This window comes from Schistocerca gregaria, unplaced genomic scaffold (assembly GCF_023897955.1).
Source record: "Schistocerca gregaria isolate iqSchGreg1 unplaced genomic scaffold, iqSchGreg1.2 ptg000544l, whole genome shotgun sequence".
Classification (NCBI taxonomy): Eukaryota; Metazoa; Arthropoda; class Insecta; order Orthoptera; family Acrididae; genus Schistocerca; species Schistocerca gregaria.
In genome coordinates, this window is record NW_026061940.1 from 584,996 (window position 1) to 611,243 (window position 26,248).

Below are 26,248 nucleotides of genomic sequence, written 5' to 3' on the forward strand. Positions count from 1 at the left end.
CACGAATGTTTTTGCATTCAAGGGAAACACTGCATAATCCTTGAAAATCTAAATTTTCTTGTTAGTCTATTGCTTTTCCACAAAGTTTCTGCTCGCTTCCACTTCTTCTGACATTGTGGGCCTTGAGTTACCTTCAACAGCTTGCACAAAATCAAGGACTTCAAAACAGAACTAACTCTGAGGAAACTAAAGAATGTTCTGAATTACGTTGTTCACTTGAATGGTCTTCTTCAAGATCCAATCATCACTGCTTTCACCTTCAAATAGAAACTTATCTTTTTCAAAAATTACATCTCTCCCAAATACAACTTTGTGTTGCTTGGTGCACCATATTCTGTGGCTAATTAGACAGTTTCCAGTCACGAAACATTTTAATGGGCTAGTTCCTTTTCAATACTTTCCTTGGAATGTGCCACTATGCAACACACCCAAACTCATATTTGTTCAAATTTGGCTTTCTTCCAGCCGATAGTGTTTCTAGAATTTGTGCATCTAAAACTGAAGTATAACTACGGTTAATGATAAAAGTATCTACCAGTAACTTTTGACTAAAATGGCTTTCAAACTTCGCATCCAAGAATTGTGCAATGAGCCTTTTCAATGACAGTATGGTTTAGTCGCTCTGCCACTCCATTTCGTAATTGAATTTGCAAATATACTCATGACCGTTGTCACTTTTTAATCTCCTGATTTTCAGCAAATACATACTTTGGAAATACGAAGCAAGAATTGTTACCAATATTGTATCGACCACCATGCCATACAGTTCAGTGAGCGGACACATGGGTATTATATACTGTAGGACTGTAGGTTTCGGAGTGTTTTTCTCGTGAATGGCTAGCCATCTGGCCGTATGGCTGGGGCATTGTAACTCTATGGGGTAGTGCTGCCAACACATGCCATCCCACTCTTAACTTCATTTCCCAACCCTCGCACTCCCCTTGTTAGTGTGTGTGTATACACGATTGAATCATTTCTGTGAGCAGCAGCTATAGCTATCACCCTTTTGAATTGAACCCGCTGAATTTTTAAAAACAAGCATCAGCCAGCCATTTATAGTTTATTCACTGACAATCAATTATTTAGTGAACCTGACACTAGAAGAGCACCTTTTAGTTTTAATTTGAAATTCCAGTCCACAAACTATGCTTTCAACATAAATTTCTCCAACCTTTATTCATATTTGATTCACCAGTTCATTCACATCCATCAAAGAACAGATTAATTAACTAAATATCCTGTTACCCTCAAATCCAGAAACCAATCCGCTCTGCCACCTGGAAAACTTCCAGTAACAGCTGAGAAAGAAAAATTATTTTCATTTCTGTTTATTTTTTGGAGAGATATAGCTAAATTTGCAGAACTATACTTCCATGCATTTGTGGCAATCTAACATTGTATTTTTCCCCAATAATGGCATTGTTTCCCACATCTGTAACACATATATTGGGTTGGTACATAAGTTTGTTCCGTTTTTCTGTATGTTTGATAAACACAACAGATACACATACACACCCTACTCATCCATAATATATTCTCCTTCACTATTTACAACAGTCTATCAATGCTGAGATAACTTTTCGATTCCATGACTGTAGAGTTCGAGTGGTTTTGAGGTGAAGAACTCGTTGAGCCATGGTAGGAGCACCTTTTGCATCCGGCAAAGCTTAGCTTGAAGTTTGTTCGATAGGGAGCAGGAAAAACTGAGGGTGCAAGATCAGTTGAATAAGGTGAGTGCAGAATGACCTCCCAACCCAACTCTAGTATAAGGTTCTTGGTCAGTCTAGCAGAATGGGTGCGGGCGTTTTCGTGGAGTAGCATCACTTTTCGCAGTCTGCCTGGTTGTTGTCCTCGAATTGCATCCACAAGATGTCTCAGTTACTGACAATAAATATCATCAGTGATGGTTACATCTCGGGGAAGCAATCTGTACTACACCACACCATCACTGTTCAACTAGATGCATAATATTATGGATGCATGCAGGCTTTTATATGGGGAGTTGCTGCTTTGTTTGGGGGCAACCATTCTTTTCTTTTCCTTATGATCTTAGGATAAAGACACCATTTCTTGTCACCTATAAGGCTATAACGATACAAGTTAGGAATGGTCAACGTTGCTTTCAAGCAAACTGATCACTAACAATGAGAAAAGCACATACATCCACCTGCTGATTTATGTGTTTTCGGCTTAGAGCATGTGGTACCTTTTTTCAACCTTCTCCATTGCATGCAAATGTCGCACGATGGTAGAATGATCACAGTTAATAACATTTGCCAGTTCTCGAGTTTGCTGACATTGATTATTGTGGGTTAATGTGTTTAAACAATCTTTATGAAACTTCGACTGTCTTCCTGAATGTACTGAATCACTAATGTCAAAATGATCCTTCTTAAAACGAGAAAACTGCATTCTAGCCATGATCTGTCTCATGGAATTATCCCCCTCCCACATGTGGCGTGAATGTTTCTGACTGCCTCCGTAGCTGTCATTCCTATTGAACTGTAATAGAAGAATACATCAGAAATGTTTAGATATCTCCACTAGGCACTCCATTTTCTAGTGTCCAAACCTCCACTCATTATCTCTATACTTCAAAATGACAATATGTGAACTCATATAGCAACAGTGAACTACAAAGTAAAAAATGACAACTCCTAGCATCCACAATATCAACTAAAATCTTATTTTTAGACAAAGCTTTGGCTGCATCATACATAGCTTGAGACTTGGTTGTCTCTGAATACATCCTTTTACCTTGCTGTCAGATCCTGTCGACGATGGCAATTCATTTACTGTCCAGTTGTTACCTTTAGAATGATTAAGTTTTGCTTCTTTGTCTAGTAATCTACCCTTTAAGAAATTCGGTTCCAATTCCTCACTTGAGAAGGTATTCAGAGCAGTAACAACTACTTCGGATTCTGGTGGAATTGTTTGTAAGAAACCGCATACTATATCAGTTCCTCCAATATTATCATCCGATCCTTCAAAATACCCATTAACTTACGAAACTCCAAAAAATTAATTTCAAGAGTTATTGTCATTTGCATTAATCTTTAAAGGTCGTTCTTAATAAAAGCCATACCTTTCAGCTCAAATGTTTGAATTAATGTATTTCTCATTTTTGGTGTAGGCCTACTCCAAGCAACTTTGTGAAATTCTTTGGATTACTTGAGACTTACACTTCTTATCGGTTTTGCCAAGCTCTCCCAGAAGAGTTTGCTTCCACGCACACTATACAGCTGTCTCAGCCATGTCCATGTATCTCTTTCACACAAAACTCACTTCCAGCTCACATAGAAGTATTTCAGTCCTAAATTTTCAGTTGCTAAAGTTCTTCCCATTAAATAACAGTACGTTGTATTCCTCCTCCTCTTGAGCCATGACTCTAAATTAGGTACTGGATTAATTTTTTCCACCTTTATTTGTTGTACTGTAACACCTGGCACCTGGGTCCATGACCACTTGCTAAGAAAATAACAGTTATTTAGGATAAGTAATTTCAACTCGTTACTTCACACAATTTACAATTACAACCACGGGACAACAATGAAGACAAAATACAAACAGAGCGAAGAAACACAGAAAAAACACATAAAAAAGACAAAGAGAAAATAACTCAAAGGATTATTATTACATTATCATCATTTCCACACACTTTGTATTAGATAGGAAACTCCATGTCCAAACAATGAACAATGGCACCATTTAACCAAGATACAAAACAGCCTACCACCACAAGTAAAAAACATAGCCTTGATTTTAGAAATCTGAAATCATTAACTGATCATTGCTCTGAATTGTGTGAATTTTTGGTCCATATGTGTACAGTGAAATATCAAACAAGCTGCAGTGCATGAATGATTTTTATAAAATTAATAATCACTGTGAATGAGACTTTTATACAATGTGTAGCTATCTCCATACTGTTGTCTTTGTCCATGTTTGTACTGTATTGTAACACTCTTTTGGTCTCCTTCAACTATTATTTATGCTACTTGTCAACTCAGATTATACAACCTGGGTCCAGCAAAAATTGTCATTTTAACAGCCCTGGACATCTGCTGCCGTTTAGGTTACGGAATCTTCTTCTTGATACAGTTATGAAGTGTAGTGGTATGACCGAGAGGGAATTTGTTCTCGCTTGATATGGCTAATCACTATATGACACTGTTTGTCGTCTATCTTGATATATACACTCCTGGAAATTGAAATAAAATCACCGTGAATTCATTGTCCCAGGAAGGGGAAACTTTATTGACACATTCCTGGGGTCAGGTACATCACATGATCACACTGACAGAACCACAGGCACATAGACACAGGCAACAGAGCATGCACAATGTCGGCACTAGTACAGAGTATATCCACCTTTCGCAGCAATGCAGGCTGCTATTCTCCCATGGAGACAATCGTAGAGATGCTGGATGTAGTCCTGTGGAACGGCTTGCCATGCCATTTCCACCTGGCGCCTCAGTTGGACCAGCGTTCGTGCTGGACATGTAACCACATGAGACGACACTTCATCCAGTCCCAAACATGCTCAATGGGGGACAGATCAGGAGATCTTGCTGGCCAGGGTAGTTGACTTACTCCTTCTAGAGCACATTGGGTGGCACGGGATACATGCGGACGTGCTTTGTCCTGTTGGAACAGCAAGTTCCCTTGCCGGTCTAGGAATGGTAGATCGATGGGTTCGATGACGGTTTGGATGTACCGTGCACTATTCAGTGTCCCCTCGACGATCACCAGGGGTGTACGGCCAGTGTAAGAGATCGCTCCCCACACCATGATGCAGGGTGTTGGCCCTGTGTGCCTCGGTCGTATGCAGTCCTGATTGTGGCGCTCACCTGCACGGCGCCAAACACGCATACGACCATCATTGGCACCAAGGCAGAAGCGACTCTCATCGCTGAAGACGACACGTCTCCATTCGTCCCTCCATTCACGCCTGTCGCGACACCACTGGAGGCGGGCTGCACAATGATGGGGCGTGAGCGGAAGACGGCCTAACGGTGTGCGGGACCGTAGCCCAGCTTCATGGAAACGGTTGCGAATGGTCCTCGCTCGCCGATACCCCAGGAGCAACAGTGTCCCTAATTTGCTGGGAAGTGGCGGTGCGGTCCCCTACGGCACTGCGTAGGATCCTACGGTCTTGGCGTGCATCCGTGCGTCGCTGCGGTCCGGTCCCAGGTCGACGGGCACGTGCACCTTCCGCCGACCACTGGCGACAACATCGATGTACTGTGGAGACCTCACGCCCCACGTGTTGAGCAATTCGGCGGTACGTCCACCCGGCCTCCCGCATGCCCACTATACGCCCTCGCTCAAAGTCCGTCAACTGCACATACGGTTCACGTCCACGCTGTCGCGGCATGCTACCAGTGTTAAAGACTGCGATGGAGCTCCGTATGCCACGGCAAACTGGCTGATACTGACGGCGGCGGTGCACAAATGCTGCGCAGCTAGCGCCATTGGACGGCCAACACCGCGGTTCCTGGTGTGTCCGCTGTGCCGTGCGTGTGATCATTGCTTGTACAGCCCTCTCGCAGTGTCCGGAGCAAGTATGGTGGGTCTGACACACCGGTGTCAATGTGTTCTTTTTTTCATTTCCAGGAGTGTAGTTTAGGCGACAAGACCTCATAAACACTGACTGCGTGGAAAACTACCATATCATGCAAGACGTTTAAATCTATTACTTAGTTGCTACTTATTCTATTCGCAACATTTTTTGCAGACAATATCTACATTTGTACCTACAATATATCATTCTACAACTCATCTCAGTATTTGACATGTCTCCTGAACCATGAGTGAAAAACGTTCAGATTATACATGACGTTTTAATTTATCACTTATTAGAAACCAACTCTAGTCGCAAACATCATCCACATATGCCGCTCAACGTACCTACAAAAATATATAATTTTATAACAAATAGTTCAAGAGATATTACGTCATAAACAGTGAGATGCGCGAGAAACTGTCAGATGATGTGTGACGTTTTAATTTATTACCTCTTTACTGCCAACTGTGTTCACAACGCATTTCGCAGATAGTGGCCACGTATACTGCTGGATCTACCTGGAAAATTATCTTTTTGTACAACACATATTTCAGGATATACGACGTCATAAACATTTAGCTATATGAAAACACAACAGCAGGGTGAAAATTCGCTAGGCATACAGGTGAAATATGTATACAAATATGATCGAAATTTGTCTGAAATTAGGTGACGTGTACGTATACGAGCAAACTAGCGGTAAAATGCTCATCCTAATCCTTGGAACGACTTCAGTCATATTTGGCACACATATTTGTCCCTGTCTAGAATGAAGAGCTAAAATCCACCAGCTTCCTGCTGGGGTGAGCGTGATAGCGTGGAGAGAGACGAGGGGAGGAGGAGGAGGAGGAGGAGGAGGAGGAGGACATGGACAGCAGAAGAGAGGAAATGGACAGAGAGAGGGGAGAGGACGAGATGGCAAGAGAGAGGGGAGATGTGGAGGCCGTGGATAAAGGAGGGACGGGAGAGAAGAGTGGATAAAGAGAGAGAGAGGATGGCTAGAGAAAGGGGGGGAAGGAGGTGGACAGAGTGAAGCGGGAGGAAGAGATGGAATAACAGAAGACTAGAAGAAATAAATACCTGCTCAATGCCTGGTTTCTCTTCTAGTTAGAGTACTTAATTTTTTGCTCATTCAGGCTTCGAAAATTAATAGACAGTGAAGCTACATCAGGCAGTGACAAGCGGCAGCACATCGAGACGAACTAAGCTCGTGTGACAGACAGGGGTGCCGCGAGGCATTCCACGCTGATACGACTCTGTATCGTACTGAATGGAGGGTGGTGATCCGCCACACAGAATACCAAAATATCACAAGAGTAGCGACTATGTTAAGGTACGGTCGCAGAGACCGACACTAGCGCTCCAAATGGCCTGGCGGTGAACTTTGAATTCGGGGAAATATGACGTGATAATCTGTATTCTTGCTCTGCAAAATGCGAGTACTATATGATAATATTTTTCATTTATATGAGTGGGTCTGGTGCCAAAGTGCATTTATTTTAAAACCCAATAATGCAATTTCTACCGTTTGGCTGTAATCGAGTTGAAATTATGTTCCCGATTAAGACATCTCTACCGCGAGACCGCTACGGTAGCAGGTTCGAATCCTGCCTCGGGCATGGATGTGTGTGATGGCCTTAGGTTGGTTAGGTTTAAGTAGTTTTAGGAGACTGGTCACCTCAGATGTTAAGTCCCATAGTGCTCACAGCCATTTAAACCACTTGAGGACCTCTCTGTGTGTATTGCAGTCTTTGAATTGCATTGCAAATACGTTGCTCGTATTCTGTTTAATTTTTGCTGACATCCGTATTATAGGGTGAACTAAATGCTTCTGTATTTGTTTTTGTTGCATACTAAAGGACGCTGGTTTTGTCGCGCGGTGTTCTGCAGACTCACGTATTTTTGTTACAGCTTAAGAACCTCGATTGAAATCCATTGTTAGTGTACTCTTCGTATCCTTTGTTATTTTTGTTCCCATTCGTTTTTCGTACTCCACCAAAATTTTCGTTGACTTCTGCTAAAATGCACTATCTGAACTGCCAGTTAATAACGTGTGAAAACAAACACAGAACCTAAAGATCATCCAATAAGAAAGCGACATGATGCATTAATAAACTTGCAGCACTGCAAGTGGCCTGACAGCGAACCGAAGTCGTGTTACGTGTAGCCCCTACACGGGTTTCACCCCCTGTTGTGGCTGTCTCTGCACAGTTCGTAGCCAGTGTTTCTGGTGTCTGTTTAAAGCAACAGTCTGGAACGCTCTGTATCGACGCAAAGAGGATTATATACTGAGCATGGTGGCGCAGTGGTTACCACACTGGACTCTAGTTAGGAAGAACGACGGTTCAAACCCATTCCGCCATCCTGATTAAGGTTTTCCGTGATTTCCCCAAATCGCTTCAGGCAAATGCCGGGATGGTTCCTCTGAAAGGGCATAGCCACCTTTCTTCCCCATCCTTCCCTAATGTGAGGGACCGATGACCTTGCTGTTTGGTGCCCTCCAACAATTCAACCAACCAACAGTGGATTACATGTACCGAAATCCTGTCCAAAATTATTTTTGATAGTTTCAAACCTTTAAAGCACTCCCTTTCACTACTAGGTTAACTGTAGTTGTGAATACCCCTAAACTATTCCACTGCCGTCCATAGAGAGGTGCCTGGGATGACTCGGCATGCATTTGTTAGTTTGTGTGCCTGTCTTTCAGTTTGTACCATGCCACTTTCCACTAGTTCTTAACCTTTTGTACTTGAAAATTTCAAAGTAGATTCGTGTGATACCCTTAATTTGCTGTACCGATTTTACTGGTGACGTGATGACAGGACTGCTTCTACTAGGGCACCGAATTGCTCGTCACGTGTGTGATTGTTCCATATGTAGTTAGTTTGCCATACTTTTCTCGCAATTTTTAAATGCGCCTTCAAACTAATTATAGCTATGTACTGTGTTATACATGTGCGTATTGAGAAGTGTATGTTAGTGTGTGTAATCTAGGTTGGTTCTGCTACATTCATTTGTCTAATGTTACCGATCACAGCAGGTGATTGTCCCAGGCCTGTCGCAAAGTTCTTTTCAATTGCACGTTGGTTTACTTTCTAACTTCTCGCAGTTCACAGCCTGATGCGATAGATGGTGCTGCATGCAGCGCTAGATTGCAAGCAAAATCTATCGACGTAGGGGGGCAACACATCTGTACGCTTCACCGTGACGTAATCCAGCAAATCAGATGCCTTCCTATGAGTATGAAAGAGGGAACCTTGCCAGTTCACGACAGTCAGTTTTAGTCCCTGACGACGATGGTGGAGGGTATCATCGAAAGCGTGAAATTTTCTGAAAATTTGACGAGGCAAGTGAACCGAGAATCTTTCATGTACTTGCTACAATAGTTGACCAAACGTCCATTTTTGCCATTTTGGCCATAATTTCGGTAAATATGCACCGGTGTGAGGCACAGTTCAGCACAGCAAGGGCAACATGCGATGTTGCTGTAATGTGTTGAAAGATAATGTCAGGAACATCTCGAAGAAGGGTCATAGCCACCGTCCTTAAGGCGCCATAAATGTGATAGGTACAGTCCAAATTACCATCTGTGTGGACAAGACGCGATCATCTCATTTACCCAGTGGTACCCCATACCAACAAGTCAGATGATGAGCCCATGAGAAGATGACGAAAGCAGTCTGGCAACGTTCGTCCTCCTCAGAGCTTGCATGCATGGATACGTCCAATGTGATGTTGTACACAGGACTGGGACTCCTCTGCAAAGACGACATAGTGCCACATTGGTATGTCCAGTCTCCTTGTTGGGAGTTCCACTGTCGGCCGCCTCGGTCTGCTGTCGCGTCGATGTGGGCTTCGACAGCAGTTGTCGCTGGACGTCGCCGCACTGTCCGTGAGGGCGCTCTTCTGGCCACCAGTGAGCTCGCTGTGTTCCCAGACACAGGGGACCTGGTGTGTCTGTGTGCTCCTGCACAGCCAACCAAACAGCATGTCGAGCCTCTCAGGCGCTAGTCACGTAGGGCCATTAACAGCCTACGTGACCCTCGCGAACCGATAGGCACCGTATACACGTGACAGCGCGAGCAGCGTAACGACAAACTGCAGTCTCGGACTTTGGTACGTGCTGGTAGACGTTTCCCCTTCGTACACAAGGTGTCACACAGTCTTCCCACAAACAAACAACACTCAAATGCGATTTCAGAACAACAAACCCGCTGTAAAATCTTTACTTACATACAGAGCATAGTGGCAGCTGTGGAAAATCAATGTCCACATCTACCCTATACCCTGCAAGCCGTGTAATATGATGTGGCAGATGGTGGAGTCCGTGCTGGATACAGTGGCCGATGCGCAGGGAAAAGTTACTGAGCGAGTTCATTTGTTTCTTTAGGCGGGGCCGACCTTGTCTGGTCACTTCCAGCCGGCTGGCGACACACTGCGATGGCAGAAGCGAGCCACACGCCCAGCGTTCTTCCTCAAACGATTTTACAGATACTATTCCGTAAAAAAAAAAAAAAATTCATTTTTCCCTACTTATAGCTTTATATGCCAGCTTCGTGTGACGTGCCCATCATTTCGTTAATGGTGACAGTTATTATGGTATTTCGATTTAAGTAAGACACTGCATGAAATATGAAAAAGTTTAAAATAGAAAATAGGGGTTGCTAAGATTTTGCGTTTGGTACACATTACATAATATGTTGCCACGTATAAAATTCAGCTGAGATAATGAATTTTTCTTTATAGACTTTGGTGGAAGTCTCAGTCACCAATGACGGAAAAATTAACCTGATGTAGCGCACTCATCTGCAACCGTCCGAGCCAGCGAAAAAGCCAGAATGAGATATTCTCAACATTCCTCACATCTCAAACGGTTTGAGATATGGAAACAAGATTTTCGCAAATGACAGCACGCAAAGAGAAGAGTGCTTTGCCGTATGGTTAACATGCACAACTTAATTATTGACCGCATTATACGATGAAACAATGTAATTATTAAGGGGCATCGATAGCTGGTGAAACGAGACATACTGTGGGATATAGTACAACGTAAGGGAAGACATTACAAGCTCATTTTTGTATCGGCGATGTGCTTTTTCATAAACGTTTCCTCCCTATTTTTCCTCAGTTTCTTACTTAAAAAACTTCATAACCACTGTCCATTTTCAATTTCTCGCGGCGTAATGAACAGTCCATTAAATTTTGGGCACGCAGGCGCGCAAATAAAATTTCCTCCACTGATATTTCGGCCGCGTATCGTCCGGCCATCCTCAGAGTGAGTCATAAGACTGACGACAAGATGCCAAGCGCGGCCTTAGATGCTCCACCGCGGCGGTACTGCGCATGCGAGTCAGAGATGGTCGGCGGCAAAGAAATACGCTTATACATGCACCGCCTGTGGCGAAGGCGTACAGACATTCGATTCGCTTATCGATGTATGATCGGCGGCGGTGACACCGTGACGACTTCTCTGCAGTTCAATTACCCCAAGAGCCGGATTCCATGCTTTGTCCAAATTAAAACCATTATCTCTGTTAATTAAATTATTAGCTACTCTAATCTCTATACCATGAAGACAGATTCCCAAAAGGAAGACGTGGATGTTAAAATATTCACATCACTGTAATTCATGGAATGACCTGTACCAAGACAATGTTCGGCCACAGCTGACTTGTCTGGCTGTAATAAGCGTTTGTATCTTCGATGCTCTACACATCTCTCATGAACGGTGCGTGTTTGATCTCTGTACGATTTCTCACAATTTCCGCTATAAATCTGATACACACCCGCTTTACGAAGCTGTAAATCGTCCTTCACAGAGTATAGCTGCAGCAGTCTTCGTTGGGGGGGGGGGGGGGGGGGGTGGTGAAAGACCACCACAATACAGAGTTTCTCAAGAATACACCCACATCGGCAAAAAAGTACTAGATTTGAAAGAATTAATATCTTCTTCCTAGGTTTTACATTGAATGCTCTACAAATTTGTTGCGGGGAAAATCCATTCGATTTAAAAATGCTCTTAAGGTATGTAAGCTCTTGTTGCAAATTGTCTTTATCGGAAATAGAGTGTGCCCTATGCACTAAGGTCTTAAGAACACCTACGGTCTGTGAAGGGTGATGGCAGCTACTGGCATGAACATATAGATTTGTATACGTTGGTTTCCGGTATACGGCGTGTCCTAATGTGCCATCAACTTTACGGCGAGCGACAACATCCAAAAATGGGAGGTAAACGTCTTTTTATATTTCCATAGTAAATTTGATACTAGAATTTATGGAATTCTAATGCTCAAGAAATCGATGTAATTCATTCATCCCGTGCGGCGATACCACAAATGTGTCGTCCACGTACCTCCAGAAGACCGTTGGTTTAAAACTTGCTGAGTCCAGTGCCTTGTCCTCGAAGTCTTCCATGAATAAATTAGCTACCAGAGGGTAGAGGGGGCGTCCCATGACAACACCATCGATCTTGTATGAATGCATGGTTTCTCGGCGATATGAATTAATAAAATGTTCTCAGGCTTCCAGCGGTTAAAATCGCACGAGCTTCCGACCGAGCTCTCCCCGGTCATTGTCAAGTGGTAAGACTGACTGCTGTGTCGACGTGGCCGCGTCGTTATACAGCCGCACTGCTAGCTGTGACGACACTGGTGCTCTCTTCCTCGACAAACAGGGTGTTGCAAAAAAGTACGGCAAACTTTCAGGAAACATTCCTCACACAAATAAAGAAAAGATGTTATGTGGGCATGTGTCCAGAAACGCTTAACTCCATGTTAGAGCTCATTTTATTACTTCTCTTCAAATCACATTAATCATGGAATGGAAACACAAATCAACAGAACGTACCAGCGTGACTTCAAACACTTTGTTAGAGGAAATGTTCAAAATGTCCTCCGTTAGCGAGGATACATGCATCCACCCTCCGTCGCATGGAATCCCTGATGCGCTGATGCAGCCCTGGACGATGGTGTATTGTATCACATCCGTCCACAATACGAGCACAAAGAGTCTCTACATTTGGTACCGGGGTTGCGTAGACAAGAGCTTTGAAATGCCCCCATAAATGAAAGTCAAGAGGGTTCAGGTCAGTAGAGAGTGGAGGTCATGGAATTGGTCCGCCTCTACCTGTCCATCGGTCACCGAATCTGTTGTTGAGAAGCATACGAACCCTTCGACTGAAATGTATAAGAGCTACATCGTGCATGAACCACATGTTGTGTCGTACTTGTAAAGGCACATGTTCTAGCAGCACAGGTAGGGTATCCCGTATGAAATCATAATTACGTGCTCCATTGAGCATTGGTGGAAGAACATGGGGCCCAATCAAGACATCACCGACAAATAATGCCTGCCCAAACGTTCACAGAAAATCTATGGTGATGACGTGACTGCACAAATGCGTGCGGATTCTCGTCAGCCCACACATGTTGATTCTGAAAATTTACAATTTGATCACGTTGGAATGAAGCCTCATCCGTAAAGAGAACATCTGCACTAAAATGAGGATTTACACATTATTGGATGAACCATTCGCAGAAGTGTACCCGTAGAGGCCAATCAGCTGCTGATAGTGCCTGCACACGCTGTATATGGTACGGAATCAACTGGTTCTCCCGCAGCACTCTCAATATAGTGACGTGGTCAACGTTACCTTGTACAGCAGCAACTTCTCTGACGCTGACATTAGGGTTATTGTCAACTGCACGAAGCATTGTCTCGTCCATTGCAGGTGTCCTCGTCGTTCTCGGTCTTCACCAGTCGCGAGTCATAGACTGGAATGTTCCGTGCTCCCTAAGACGCCGATCAATTGCTTCGAACGTCACCCTGTCGGGACACCTTCGTTCTGGAAATCTGTCTCGATACAAACATACCTCGCCAGGGTTATTACCCCGTGCTAATCCATACATCGAATGGGCATCTGCCAACTCCGCATTTGTAAACATTGCACTGACTGCAAAACCACGTTCGTGATGAACACTAACCTGTTGATGCTACGTACTGATGTGCTTGATGCTAGTACTGTAGAGCAATGAGCCGCATGTCAACACAAACATCGAAGTCAACATTACCTTCCTTCTATTTTGCCAACTGGAGGTGAATAGAGGAAGTAGGGTACATACTGACGTAACTAAAATGAGCTCTAACATGGAAATTGAGCGTTTCCGGACACATCTCCACATAACATCTTTTCTTTATTTGTGTGTGAGGAATATTTCCTGAAATTTGGCCGTCCCTTTTTGTAACACACTGTATACAGTCATGTTTTCATTCCGCGTCCGTCGCGCCCGTTTTAACATCGCGATAGTCGGGTTCCGTCCTTGTTGATGGTGTTTTCAGCGGTTTTTATTTCAATAGCTTCTTTTATGACGCTATCGCAAAATCCCTCCTTCATATCGACATGTTTCGTCGAATAGAATTCGATGTCCACTTTCTAAGGCGTGTTCTTCCACGGCTGAATTTTCTGGATAGCGTAGGTGTAAGTACCTCTCGTGTTCCTTCCCGACGTTGCTCTACCATGCGTACTGTTTGGCTGACGTAGTAACAGCCACACTGACATGGTATCTTGTACACTCGAAGCGTTCTAAGCTCTAGATCGTCCTTCACAGGCCTCATGAGCTGACGAACTTTTGCTGGGTACCTGAACACCGATGAAATGTTATATCCCTTCAGTAGCCTGCTAATCTTTCCCGACACTGTACCACAGAAAGGCTAAAACACAAATTTCTTGTTTTCTTCTTCGGTGGTGTTCTCTTCTCTCTTAGTTTGTTTTTTGCGTGTCGCGCCAGATATAGCCTGTGATACCTGTCCGTGGCTGTACCCGTTTTCCCGGAAGACGTTTCGGAGGTGGCTCAGTTCTAGTGGCAGACTTGCTGCGTCTGGGACGACTTTAGCACAATGAACGAGGGTATTCAGAAGGCCACTTTTTGTGCCGGATGGTGGTGGCTGAGTTACCGATCTGTGTGTGTAGGTTTCCTGCGGGCACTGTGGCTGAGGTGCCCGTTGGTTTTCCGTCGAACGAGTACGTCAAGCAAGGGCAGTACATCATCTGTCTCGACTTCCATCGTAAACTTGATGTGGCCGAGGAGAGCTCGGTCGAAAGTTCGTTGGATTATAACCACCTGACGCGGCTGGAAGCCCGAGAAAATCTTATTAATTCATATCGTTACGAAACCACGCATTCATACATGGCGTACCTCTACGGGGGTGGGGGGGGGGGGGGGGGGGGGACGTGGCGCCTAGGGAACCTGCTTGGGAAGAAGGCTAACCTGTTAAGCTCTGTAGCCTTCCTGCTACGCTGTTGAGATGAGAACGCGATTCCACGATTTACCTCGGCAGCCAGGTGAATCTACCGTTCAGCCAGCTCTGCCCTGTGGCGGGAAACGATATACTTCACTAGGAGGCAGCTGGATTTAAAAGGTCGCGAACTGCTGGCTATACATCTGCAGTTGACAGAGGTACTCTCACAATTAGATTTTGAGTGGGTCGACGCTGCCACCACAGCAAAAGAAGGCCACAGAGAAACAGAAAGGGTAGTTCGCGCGGATATCTTAACAACAACACGTTGCAGAACGGAAATCAACAGAAGGAACTGTCATCAATATGACGGAGAAAGAGGTCGATGCGGGTGCCATTTCGGCGCTTAAGAAAGGTCTTAACTTCGCACCAGCGCCTCAGAGCATCCCTGTCTATGATGATATAAGTGGGGTTGAACAAGCAATCCGTAAGATGCCTAGTGAGAATGCTGACGAAATTCATCGCGAATCGTGTCGCATCATTTCAAAATCTAAACCACCGAGGTCTAACTTGACTAGGGCTAAACGCAATAGTCTTCACGCACTCAGCAACGACGCACTCATCGTGGTTCTGCCAGTCGACAAGGGCAATGCATCCGTCATTCTAAATAAAGCTGACTACGATGCCAAAATTCAGTTAATGCTTGAAGAGGATATATAGCATTAACTGCCACGGGACCCGACGTCAAGAATAATGAGGAAGACATCAGAGCTTCTAAAACAGTCAATGCTGGAAGAGGGCGTTATTAAGACTGCTCCCTCAGGCGCCGAGACCACCTACGCTTTTTGGACTACCAGAAATCCACAACCGGATTCTCCTCTTCGTCCCATTGTGAACACCATTGGGTCACCCACTTATAGACTGTCAGAACACCTGACCAGCCTCCTTGCACCGCATGTGGGTCGTTGTGTGCATCACATCAAGAACACCGTCGACTTTCTCAACAGAATTGAACAACTGTGTCTTAGTCAAGGAGATATGATGGTTAGTTTTGGTGTGGTCTCCCTGTTTACACGTGTTCCGGTCAAAGACTGTATAGATCTCCTCTCACAATTATCTGATAGCACAATTGTGGGACTGTTTAAGCACACAGTGACATAGTCGTACTTCCTACATGGCGGCCAGTATTTCGACCAGTTGGACGGCGTGGCTATGGGAAGCCCTCTGGCTCTATCCATAGCCAAACTTCTTATGGCAAAATTTGAAGACTTCGCCTTGGACACGGCTCCAGCTAAACCAAGTTGCCTTTAGCGTTACGTTGATGACACTTTCATCATGTAGCCCCATGGTCGTGAATTTTGGAACACGTGAACAGCATTCACGGCCACATCAAGTGTAAGATGGAAGTCGAGACAGAGGGTACATTGCCCTTGCTTGACGTCCTCATTCGACGGAAAACCAAGGGGCACCTCAGCCACAGTGTCTACAGAAAACCGACACACACACACACACACACACACACACACACACACACACACACACACACACACACACAGATCAGTATCTGCACGCTCTCAGCCACCACCATCCGGCACAAAAACGTGGCGTTCTGAATACCCTCGTCCATCGTGCTAAAGTCGTCCCAGGCGCAGCAAGTCTGCCACTAGAACTGAGCCACCTCCGAAACGTCTTCCGGGAAAACGGGTACAGCCACGGACAAGTGTCCAGGCTATATCTGGCTTGACACGCAAGAAACACACCAACAGAGAAGAGAACACCACCGAAGAAGAAAGCAAGAAACTTGTGTTTTAGCCTTTCTGTGGTACAGTGTCGGGAAAGATTAGCCGACTCCTGACGAGATATAACATTTCATCGGTGTTCAGGCCCCCAGCAAAAATTCGTCAGCTCATAAGGCCTGTGATGGACTACCTAGGGCTAAGAACGCCTGGAGTGTACAAGATACCATGTCAGTGTGGCTGTTACTACGTCGGCCAAACAGTACGCATGGTAGAGCAACGTCGGAAAGGAACACGAGAGGTGCTTACACCTACGCTATCCAGAAAAATCAGCCGTGGAAGAACACGCCTTAGAAAATGGACACCGAATTCTATTCGACGAAACATCTGTCGTTATGAAAGCGGAGGGATTTTGCGATAGCGTCATAAAAGAAGCTATTGAAATAAAAACCGCTGAAAACACCATCAACAAGGACGGATGTTTGCAGCTCAGCACAGCCTGGGACCCGGCTATCGCGATGTTAAAACGGGCGCGATGGACGCGGTATGAAAACATGATCATATATGGCGTGGAAGAGAGCACCAGTGACGTCACATCCAGCAGTGCGGCTGTATAACGACGCGGCCACGGCGACACAGCAGTCAGTCTTACCACTTGAGAATGACCGGGGAGAGCTCAGTCGAAAGCTCGTGGGATTTTAACCACCCGACGCGGCTGGAAACCAGCAAATTTTTATTAACTATCCAATCTTCTCATAAAATTCACCATTAAACTGGAAATAAGGTGATAAAAGCACATGTTCAAATAAGGCCGTAATGTTCTTATCAAGATGTTGGCTGATAAGAGAAAGAGTCCTTTAAAGGTACCGGTACATAATGACAGCAACGTCAGGCTAAATAATAATGATGTGGTAGTTAGTTTTGACGTGTTAAGTCTCTGAATAAAATCCATAGAATTACGAATGTGGTGACTCCATTTTCCTACCAATTGTTTTAATTAGGAAGCCAAGTGTTTGGCATAAAAATACGTCGGTGAACCAATAGCGCTCGTTATAGGTCTCATAGACCTCTACACTCTCATACTTAGACATTTTGTGAACTTTAGGAAGACCATAATATCTCGGTGGTACTTCTTTTGACTTCCTTTGGTAGTGATGAAGCGTTCAGCAAGGCAGCAGTTCATACTGTCACCTTGATAGTAGGATCTTTGTTAATCTTCCGGTATGCACCAGAACTAAGTAGACCACATAGCTCTTCCTTGTAGACTTTCTGAGGCAAAAGGACCGGAGCATTACCCGCACGCGCTGCAGTCGGAAAACTATAAGCGCGACGCCATAGATAGTACAAGGGTACTAATATCGATACGCGCTGCTGCTGCGACTCACGGAGAGAGAGGATAACAGCATAACCGCGAGAGACTAATCACAGAATATCAACCAAAACCAAGATTTAATGGGAAGCATAACACGAGCCAGCCACGGCTCAACCTCCCGCCCTCAAACAAACACGATGCCGGAAGGGGGGGGGGGGGGCTACTTAACCATCAGACTAACTAACTGGATTTGACCTGGCTAAGGTGAACCCAGTACTGGTTACCGGAATGGTTATCCTTAACCAGCAGATTCACCGGGCCTAAAATGCGCAAATTGGTGCTAGGCCCCAGAAAATGAGGAGTAAATTTACTCATATTTCCGACACGCACCTGCCTACTGGGGAAACTACGGACATAGACCTGATCTCCTGGCCTCCCTCTAAATGTTCGTCGATTACGATTGTAACGCTCACCTTGATTATTATGGACCCTGAGTATATTACGTCTGGGACGGTTCCAGTTTTCATTGATGACTTGAGGAACTAGATCTTGAATTCCCCACAGGTTCGGAAAAGGGGAATTAACAGGATAGGAAAGGATCAAAGAGGCGGGAGTAGCTCCCAAGGCTTCATGATTGGTGGTATTAAAAGCAAAACTAAGCCAAGGAAGACTAGAGTCCCACTTACTAGGCGTTTTCTGAAATCAAAGCGGATTTACGATTTCGGTTAACCCTCTCCGTAAAGCATGCCTGCGGATAATACGACGCAGTCGTGATATGCTTGACACCGTTCTGAAAATAGGACGCCTTGAAAGGAGCCGAAAGGAAGGCCGGCGCATTATCGCTAACAATTTTCTTAGGGGGGCCAAAAACAATGAAAACTTTAGTTAAATGAGAAATAGTGGTGGTAGCAGTGACGTTACGGCTCGGAAGGAGCCAAGTGAATCCGGAGAACGCATCAATAATAACTAACACGTATCGATGACCTTTCTTAGTACGAAGAAAGGGTCCTAGATAATCGATATAGAGCTTGTGCGTAGGACAGGACTCGTGCTCAGAGCTCAGCAAACCCTGTTGAAGAGCATTCTTGGGTTTGACTACATTATACAGCCGATATTGCTATACCATCTCTCTGACATTTCGCTCCATGGAGGGCCAAGAGGCTTTGACTTTTTTCAGAGTCTTAGGAACTTATAAGTGGCTACCCACCAACGAATCATGAAAGTACCGAAAAACCGGGCGCACCAGAGCTACTGGCAAACTTCTTTAACTGCTTCGCATGCCCGACCCTTTTACGCAGAATGCAACTGTTAATAATATACTCATGCGACAGTTCCCCAGCCAAATAGGGTCCTGATCCCGACGCTAAACGACATCAAACTAAAGAGGAATTTCTCCCAATCCTGCCTTCATCTGTCTCCCGGGTTCCCTCACTAGGTGTAGATTCGGCGAACTACCGGCTGAGGACATCCGCAAGGATATTTTCAGTGTCTCTCACGTGTTTAACTTCAAATTAAATGCGTACCTCTCATCTGGCACTACGGCCAGTTTTACGCGGCCTAGCCAGCACCCAGCTCAAAGCCTGATTGTCGGCTTCTAACTGAAATTCCCGATGCTCAAGGCAGAAGTGGTACTTCTCCAATGCAAACAAAACGGCCAACGCCTCGCACTCGTAGATGGAGTACTTAAGTTCGGCGCCAGTGAACCGACGAGACGCGTAAGCTAATGGCTGCGTCTGACCTTCGAACAGCTCAAATACCAGCATTAGATGTGTCATTTTGGACAATAAGCCTTTTATTAAAGTGTGGTACTCCTAGAAATGGAGGATTGGCTACAGCTGCCTTAATATACTCAAACGCGGGCTCCTGGATAGGTCCTTATTCAAAACGCACTCTCTTCCGGCACTGTTCGTTTGAGGTCGCGGCTAACTAAGCAAAATTAGGGACAAAACGATAAAATAGTTCAACATGCCTATGAACCTAGCAAATTCCGCGTTTATCAGTAGGCGGAGGCAACGCCCGTATGGTCTTAGTTCGCTCTTGTTCGATGCGAATACTCTGACCTGACACTAGGTGACCTAAGAAGAACACCTGCTGCGTTTCTAATGTCATCTTACTGGGTTTAACAGTCAGCCCGGCTCCCTGAAACCTCGAAAGAACTTTCTGGATATGATCCAAATGGTCCTGAAACGAACGGCTATAGATGACTAAATCGTCCAAATAATTATAGGCAAACACTAATTTCAAGTCCCTAAGGATATTATCCAGCAAACGAGTTGCCAAACCAAAAGGAACTCTGTCAAACAGATTCCAATCAGTACAAAATGCGGTAACATGTTTACATTCTTCAGCTAATGGAATCTGATAACAGGCTTGGTTCAAACCAAGAACAGTAAACCAATTAGTACCGGCAAACCAGGTAAAAGTTATGTAGATCAGAGGCAGAGGCCCATTCAAAGACAACCTTAGTGTTCAAGCACCCGGTAGTTAACCACAGGTCTGAAATAGTGCTCCTGATCCTTGGGAACATGGCATATGGGGGAAGCATAAGTAGATGTAGAAGGCGTAATAACTCCTTGTTGGAGCATTTGTGATATTCTCGCCTTCAGTATCTTCACCTTAGGAGGTGAGAGGCGACGTGGGGGCTGCCTGACAGGACTATCGTCGGATAGAAGGATATGGTAATTAAGAACATTAGTGACACTCAAGTTATCACTAAGAAGCTCAGGAAAACTCTGTAACAAATCCCGTAATTGAGAAGCGTGATGCGGCGAGAGATGGGTAAGATCAAACTCATTAGCCACATCCTGAACGGCCAATGCATCTGCATTTCGATGCACAATACGTTTAGCGCACTTATAAAACGAAACATAAGGTGGCTTGCGGAGTATGGATGTAGATGTAGAAACTTCTCCACAGGAGCTAACTTAAAGAAAAAGGTGTGCCCAGAATAATCCAAGAATAACCCAGTATTTACTGAAATCACATCCCAAAATTAGATCGACCGGCAGCTCCTTGACCGAGGCTAATGACAATGGCCAGGAAAAATCCCACATCGATATACTCCCTCGGACCCAATCATGCAGAGGCAACACCTGGTCATTGGCCACCCGACATCTCTGCACCGGAGAAAGCACCGACCGAAGTTTCGTAAAATGACCAACTTCCAAAAACCACTCGAAGCACAATAATGAAAATGAGCTACCAGAATCGGAAAGAGCACAGATCGGTTCGCCACCTACTCGAGAACAAACGTAAGGCGAGGGCGGTGAAGAGGGAGCGACAACACGGGTACGCCAGCGTCTAAAGGCTCGATCACGAGATAGCTGCCCAGTCCGGCGTCATTTATTGGCTCTGAGAGCGCGAGGCTGAATCCGAGAGAGCTCCAAGTGAGCCGTGCTGCCGCACCTGAAACAACACCGGGGTTCCAGTTTTACTGCTTCAGCGGATGCAGACACTTCGGAATTTCCCTTGCCAGCGCCGGTGGCCTGCCCCTTAACTTCGTGACATACATCGTATCCAAGCGGCAACGCCCATATCGCTACAACCGCGGCACGGAGTTCTTCCCAAGCTGAAGGCTGATTACGGAAGACATAGTGCTACTTATCCGCAACGCGCATTCCCCTAAGAACAATAGACAGCGGCTGTTGTTCAGGCAAATCGATTAACAAAGCCAAGGACGCCGTCTGAACTCTGTCCACATACTGATGTAACTGCTCTTTATCCCGCTGCAACTCCCAAATGTAACGACATTCAAGCGGTTTTCGAACTCCTGTGGTCAATCTCTGCCTAATGACGAGCTCCCTGAACTGCTGTAGGGAGAACACATCAGCCATGGTTCGGAAGAGGAGGTTCTGCAACTCACTTCTAGCTAACAGGTACGGCAGTGACAAAATTACTTGGTGTGGAACCACGAAAGGGAGAAGCATAAAGTTCAAGACGAACCGACAACCGTAATAATTTTTCGACCTGTTCAAGCCGCTCCACGACTAATTCAGTAATATCACGAGAGGATTAGGCAACTTGGCAAACATTGCGTCTAACTTCACCAAGGACGTAACAGTACCATCCCGGGCAGGCTCTCGCCCTCTCCCGAACACAGCAAGTCCCGCTACTCAATCCTCCTCTCACCAACTCTAAACACGTAAGATTAAACTGCAATGCACTAACCAAAGAGCCCAATTCGGCGGCTAATTTTTTATGGTGATCTTCCAAAGCTAACATGCCCAAATTCGCTTTCCGATTTGTTAAATACATTAACTGGGCCTACACCGTATCCAATAGTCTGGCACTAGGTTGAGTGCCTTCCAAAACGCAAATAGTGTCCACAAGGCCCCTAACAGCCTTCAACAAAAATTCAGTGGCCGCTCCTCTCTCACCCAACACCGCCGGCGTGACGTCAACCGGCTGAAAAACGGCAGCACCTAAACGGGCCACTAAATCCGGATCACTGCCCTCAGTAGCTTGGCGCCTTATTTCCAACTCGTAAACAAGATGTTCCTGAGCAGGCCGATCCCCGAACTCTGACTGACCGCCATTACAATACACCTGAAACAATCAACACCCAAAACAATGTGGTGTCACAGAACAGAAATAAAATTGAAACTAACAGTAACTGAAATGGCAAGAACACAAACGTAACCACGCTCTGCTACCAGTGAAATCCCTGGGCTAGCAGGACGGAGCGGATGCGGTTATATTTGTGGAAAGAGGTCAAAATATGTTACTGTCAGTTGCACACCAACATACAAAATTTATTTCTTAAAACACACAATCAGACAAGCAAGAATCAAAACTCTCAAGGTTTTAACGAAAGACCTCCTTTGATTTAATTTAGATCGGCTGAAGGCCACATCGAAAATCCAAGGCACAAGGCCTAAGCAAGGTACAGGAGTTCTTCTGGCGGTTTCACTTCTTCAGAATTTTTTTTATCTTCAATATAAATAGGTTGAAAGCCTTAGCTTTAATTTTATCCCATATAACGCGGCTGAAGGCCTCACGTTAATCAAGAATAGTGTCGCGGCTTAAGGCCGAGACAAAGATTTTCAAAGTTTAATTTAAATTGGCTGAAAACTCGGTTGAAGGCCGCATATCAACAAAACAATTTTACGGATTTTGCCTGGGAAGAAGAGCTTTCAATTTGAAAAGGCTGAAGGCCTGATCTCAAAATACTTCGTGTAAAACTCTGCTGCAGGCCTCATATTAAAAAATAACAATCTTATGACTTAAGGGCAAGACAAGGATTTTGAATTTTTAATTTAATAGAGATTAAAACACACATCATGGAGAAAACAATTTTACGACTTAAGGCCTAAAGGAAGAGATTCTGAATTTCAACTAAAATAGGCTAAAGTCTTTATCCTAAAATGCTTCACATAACACTCGGCTGAAGGCCACATACGAAACCCAAACAATCTCACGTCTTAAAATTAAAAATTGGAAATTTCTTTGTCTGGGCTTTATCTGAAAAACTCGGCTGAAGGCCACATAAAAACTACAAAATATTTCTTCCGGCTTAAATCCTAGACAAAATTTTCAACTCTTGATTTGAAAAGGCTGAAAACTCGGCTGAAGTCCACATACCAGTCAAGAAACTTTTTTTACGCCTTAAGGCCTAAGAAGAAAAGCCTTGAAATTTCAATAAGAAAAAACTCCGCTGAAGGCCACACACAGTACTTAAGACTAAAAAGGAAATCACTCTGTAAAACACAAGGAGCGGCGCTCAGAAGGTTCCAACCTGGGGAAGTAACTAACGCACTTTTAGGTGAAACAGGCAGCCAGACCGACAACTTCTTAATCAAAAGGCAACCCAACAAAAAGCCAGCCAAGGAACCAACCAACAACATCAGTTCTACTGCACCTGAACAGCAAAACGACAACAAGATGTCAATCGCACAACGTTCCGGATACTGGTGGCCAGTCGAGCCACAACACCGGAGATACCTCTGGTACACTTAATTTAAGTCATTCCTTCATTAATGAAGTTTAACGCCACACAGGAAGACGGCTGCAATTCTAATCGACTTGAACGCACACACGTTGTTGCTCGCGTGGATCTCTCAGAAAGTGACAACCAGGATCAAACCAAGAGATGTGATAGCAGTTGAGGCTTGATAGTAGGTTAAGTGAGCACTCAACTTTAGTGTCCAGTTTCGGTGGCTGACGAACTTCGTAACCCTCGCAAGAAGTGCCTCACAACTCCAACCGCACGTGCACGCCGCCAGCGGCTCCGGTCTGACCACGCGCCACAGAGACTTCCTCGTTGCTCTGACCCAACGGACCGACTGTCACACACAGCACACCCGGAAAACATACCGCCACACCAGACATAGTACAGCAGTACTAGTATCGATACACACTGCTGCGGCTCACGGAGAGAAGACAGCAACGTTATTGCGGTAACCACTGGGCTACAACAAATGATTAAAAAAAAAAAAAAAACAAGGCACCCATCCAGCCAGCCACGGCTCACATACGTTGCAAAGAGCAATGATGCTGACAATTCTCTTCAGTATTCAATACTGCCTTCTCACGTTGCCATCCTGATAAGTCAATGTTGACTTTTATAGAAGAGATATTCATTTTCCAAAAACATCGCAGTTCTTCCTCATAAAACATGTTCCTTAATTCTACAACTGTTATTCAAAAAATGGCTCTAAGCACTATGGGACTTAACATCTATGGTCATCAGTCCTCTAGAACTTAGAACTACTTCAACCTAACTAACCTAAGGACAGCATACAACAGCCAGCCATCACGAGGCAGAGAAAGTCCCTGACCCCGCCGGGAATCGAACCCGGGAACCCGGGCGTGGGAAGCGAGAACGTACAACAGCTATTGTTTCTATACAGGCTACACTTTAGTTTCTCTTTTTGGCGTGCTTCTGCCTAGAGCGGAATGCTGTCTGTGTATTTCATTGGTCAAATTTTTCAGTGTAACGAAAATATGATTCTCTATAAATTGTTCGAAACAAAGAGTAGGATATGACCAAATGAGGAAGCAAATAGACCAGCGTGAGGCCTAGTTTTGCGAGAAACGATTTAACTTCTTTAAATAAATCAGGGTAACTGAGAAAAAGTTAAATCTTTCGTTGCTGATGGGATACATCTGTCATACTAAAGTTATACGCAGTGTTTAGAATTGTCACGTCGATGTCTCATATCTGCCTAGTGTTAGCGAGATGCTTTAGGAGCTTTAAGTAGAATGCTATGGACCACAGGGTGTACTCAAAAAATGTCTGAAGTAACTAATTGTGTTTTCTTATACATCATAGTTATTGTTTTGCAACACTACTATAAATCTCAGAAATTCTGCTGGTTTGTACATAATGCGGATGTAGTGGAACATAGATGCTCCAGAAAATGGCGCAAAATGTGCAAAATATTGATTTGTGTTATGTCAAAGTCATCTGTAAATATTATGTCGAAATTTTGTGACCATACTTTGTCCATAATTAGCGTCCTGATACAATCGCTCTAAAACAAAAAATTTAAGTCTGAAATCCTAGGTTCACTTGAAAATATGTATCTATTAGGCTGGTGCAGAAGTTCACAGCTTTTTTTTTTTTTTTTTTTTTGTCAGCTAGTATTCAGATTGCTATGGGTTTATTTAACGATTGTCAGTTTTTATTTTTAGTTTACTGTTGCTATTTGAGTTTACATGTTGAAATATTGTGTCTGAAGATAGTGAGTGGAGCTGTCGACGCTACAAAATGGAGTACAAACAGGAGAAATCGGAACATTTCCGACATTTTTCACGGTCTCAGTTCATTCGAGGGGCTACAGCAACGGAGGCACCCAGAAACATTTGCACCGTGTGTGGGGATAATACTATTGGACTATTGGACAGAGAACTCGTAAGGAAGTGGTTTTCTCTTGTTAAGGAGGATCGTTTTGACGTTAATGATTTCGCTGTTTGATGGAAGTCGTTCACACTCATGAACCCACAATGATCCACGCGAGTGTACTCGAGAGCTGGTAAATGTGGTAAACTGCAATTATTTCACCACCGTACGAATTTAAGTGTAATGGGAAAGACTCAAACATCAAGAGTACGGGTGCCGCATGCCCTAAGCCAAAATCACAAAATCAGCAGGTGACCACATGTGCATCATTGCTTGGCTCGTGAACAACACCGACGATGACTACTCCGTACCGCTACTGGGGTGCAAAATAACTGATGATGGTCGAAGTACAGAGGATATAGAATATAGACTGGAAATGGCAGGGAAAGCGTTTCTGAAGAAGAAAAATTTGTTAACATCGAGTATAGATTTCAGTGTCAGGAAGTCGTTTCTGAAAGTATTTGTATGGAGTGTAGTCATGTATGGTTTAAATGGTTCAAGTGGCTCTGAGCACTATGGGACTTAACATCTATGGTCATCAGTCCCCTAGAACTTAGAAC

The 26,248-nt window shown here is 44.5% G+C and overlaps 1 long non-coding RNA gene across 1 annotated transcript in view; it reads right to left on the reverse strand.

Annotated features, from left to right (window-relative positions):
• LOC126314278 (uncharacterized) overlaps window positions 1-22,287 on the reverse strand; it is a 212,218-nt gene extending 189,931 nt beyond the window's left edge. Inside the window, exons 1-2 of the long non-coding RNA XR_007555749.1 lie at window positions 22,225-22,287; window positions 6,018-6,084 (exon numbers count right to left, since the gene is read on the reverse strand). This is a non-coding gene — a long non-coding RNA (uncharacterized LOC126314278). The remainder of the gene's footprint in view (window positions 1-6,017; window positions 6,085-22,224) is intronic.
• Window positions 22,288-26,248: the final 3,961 nt, after the last annotated feature.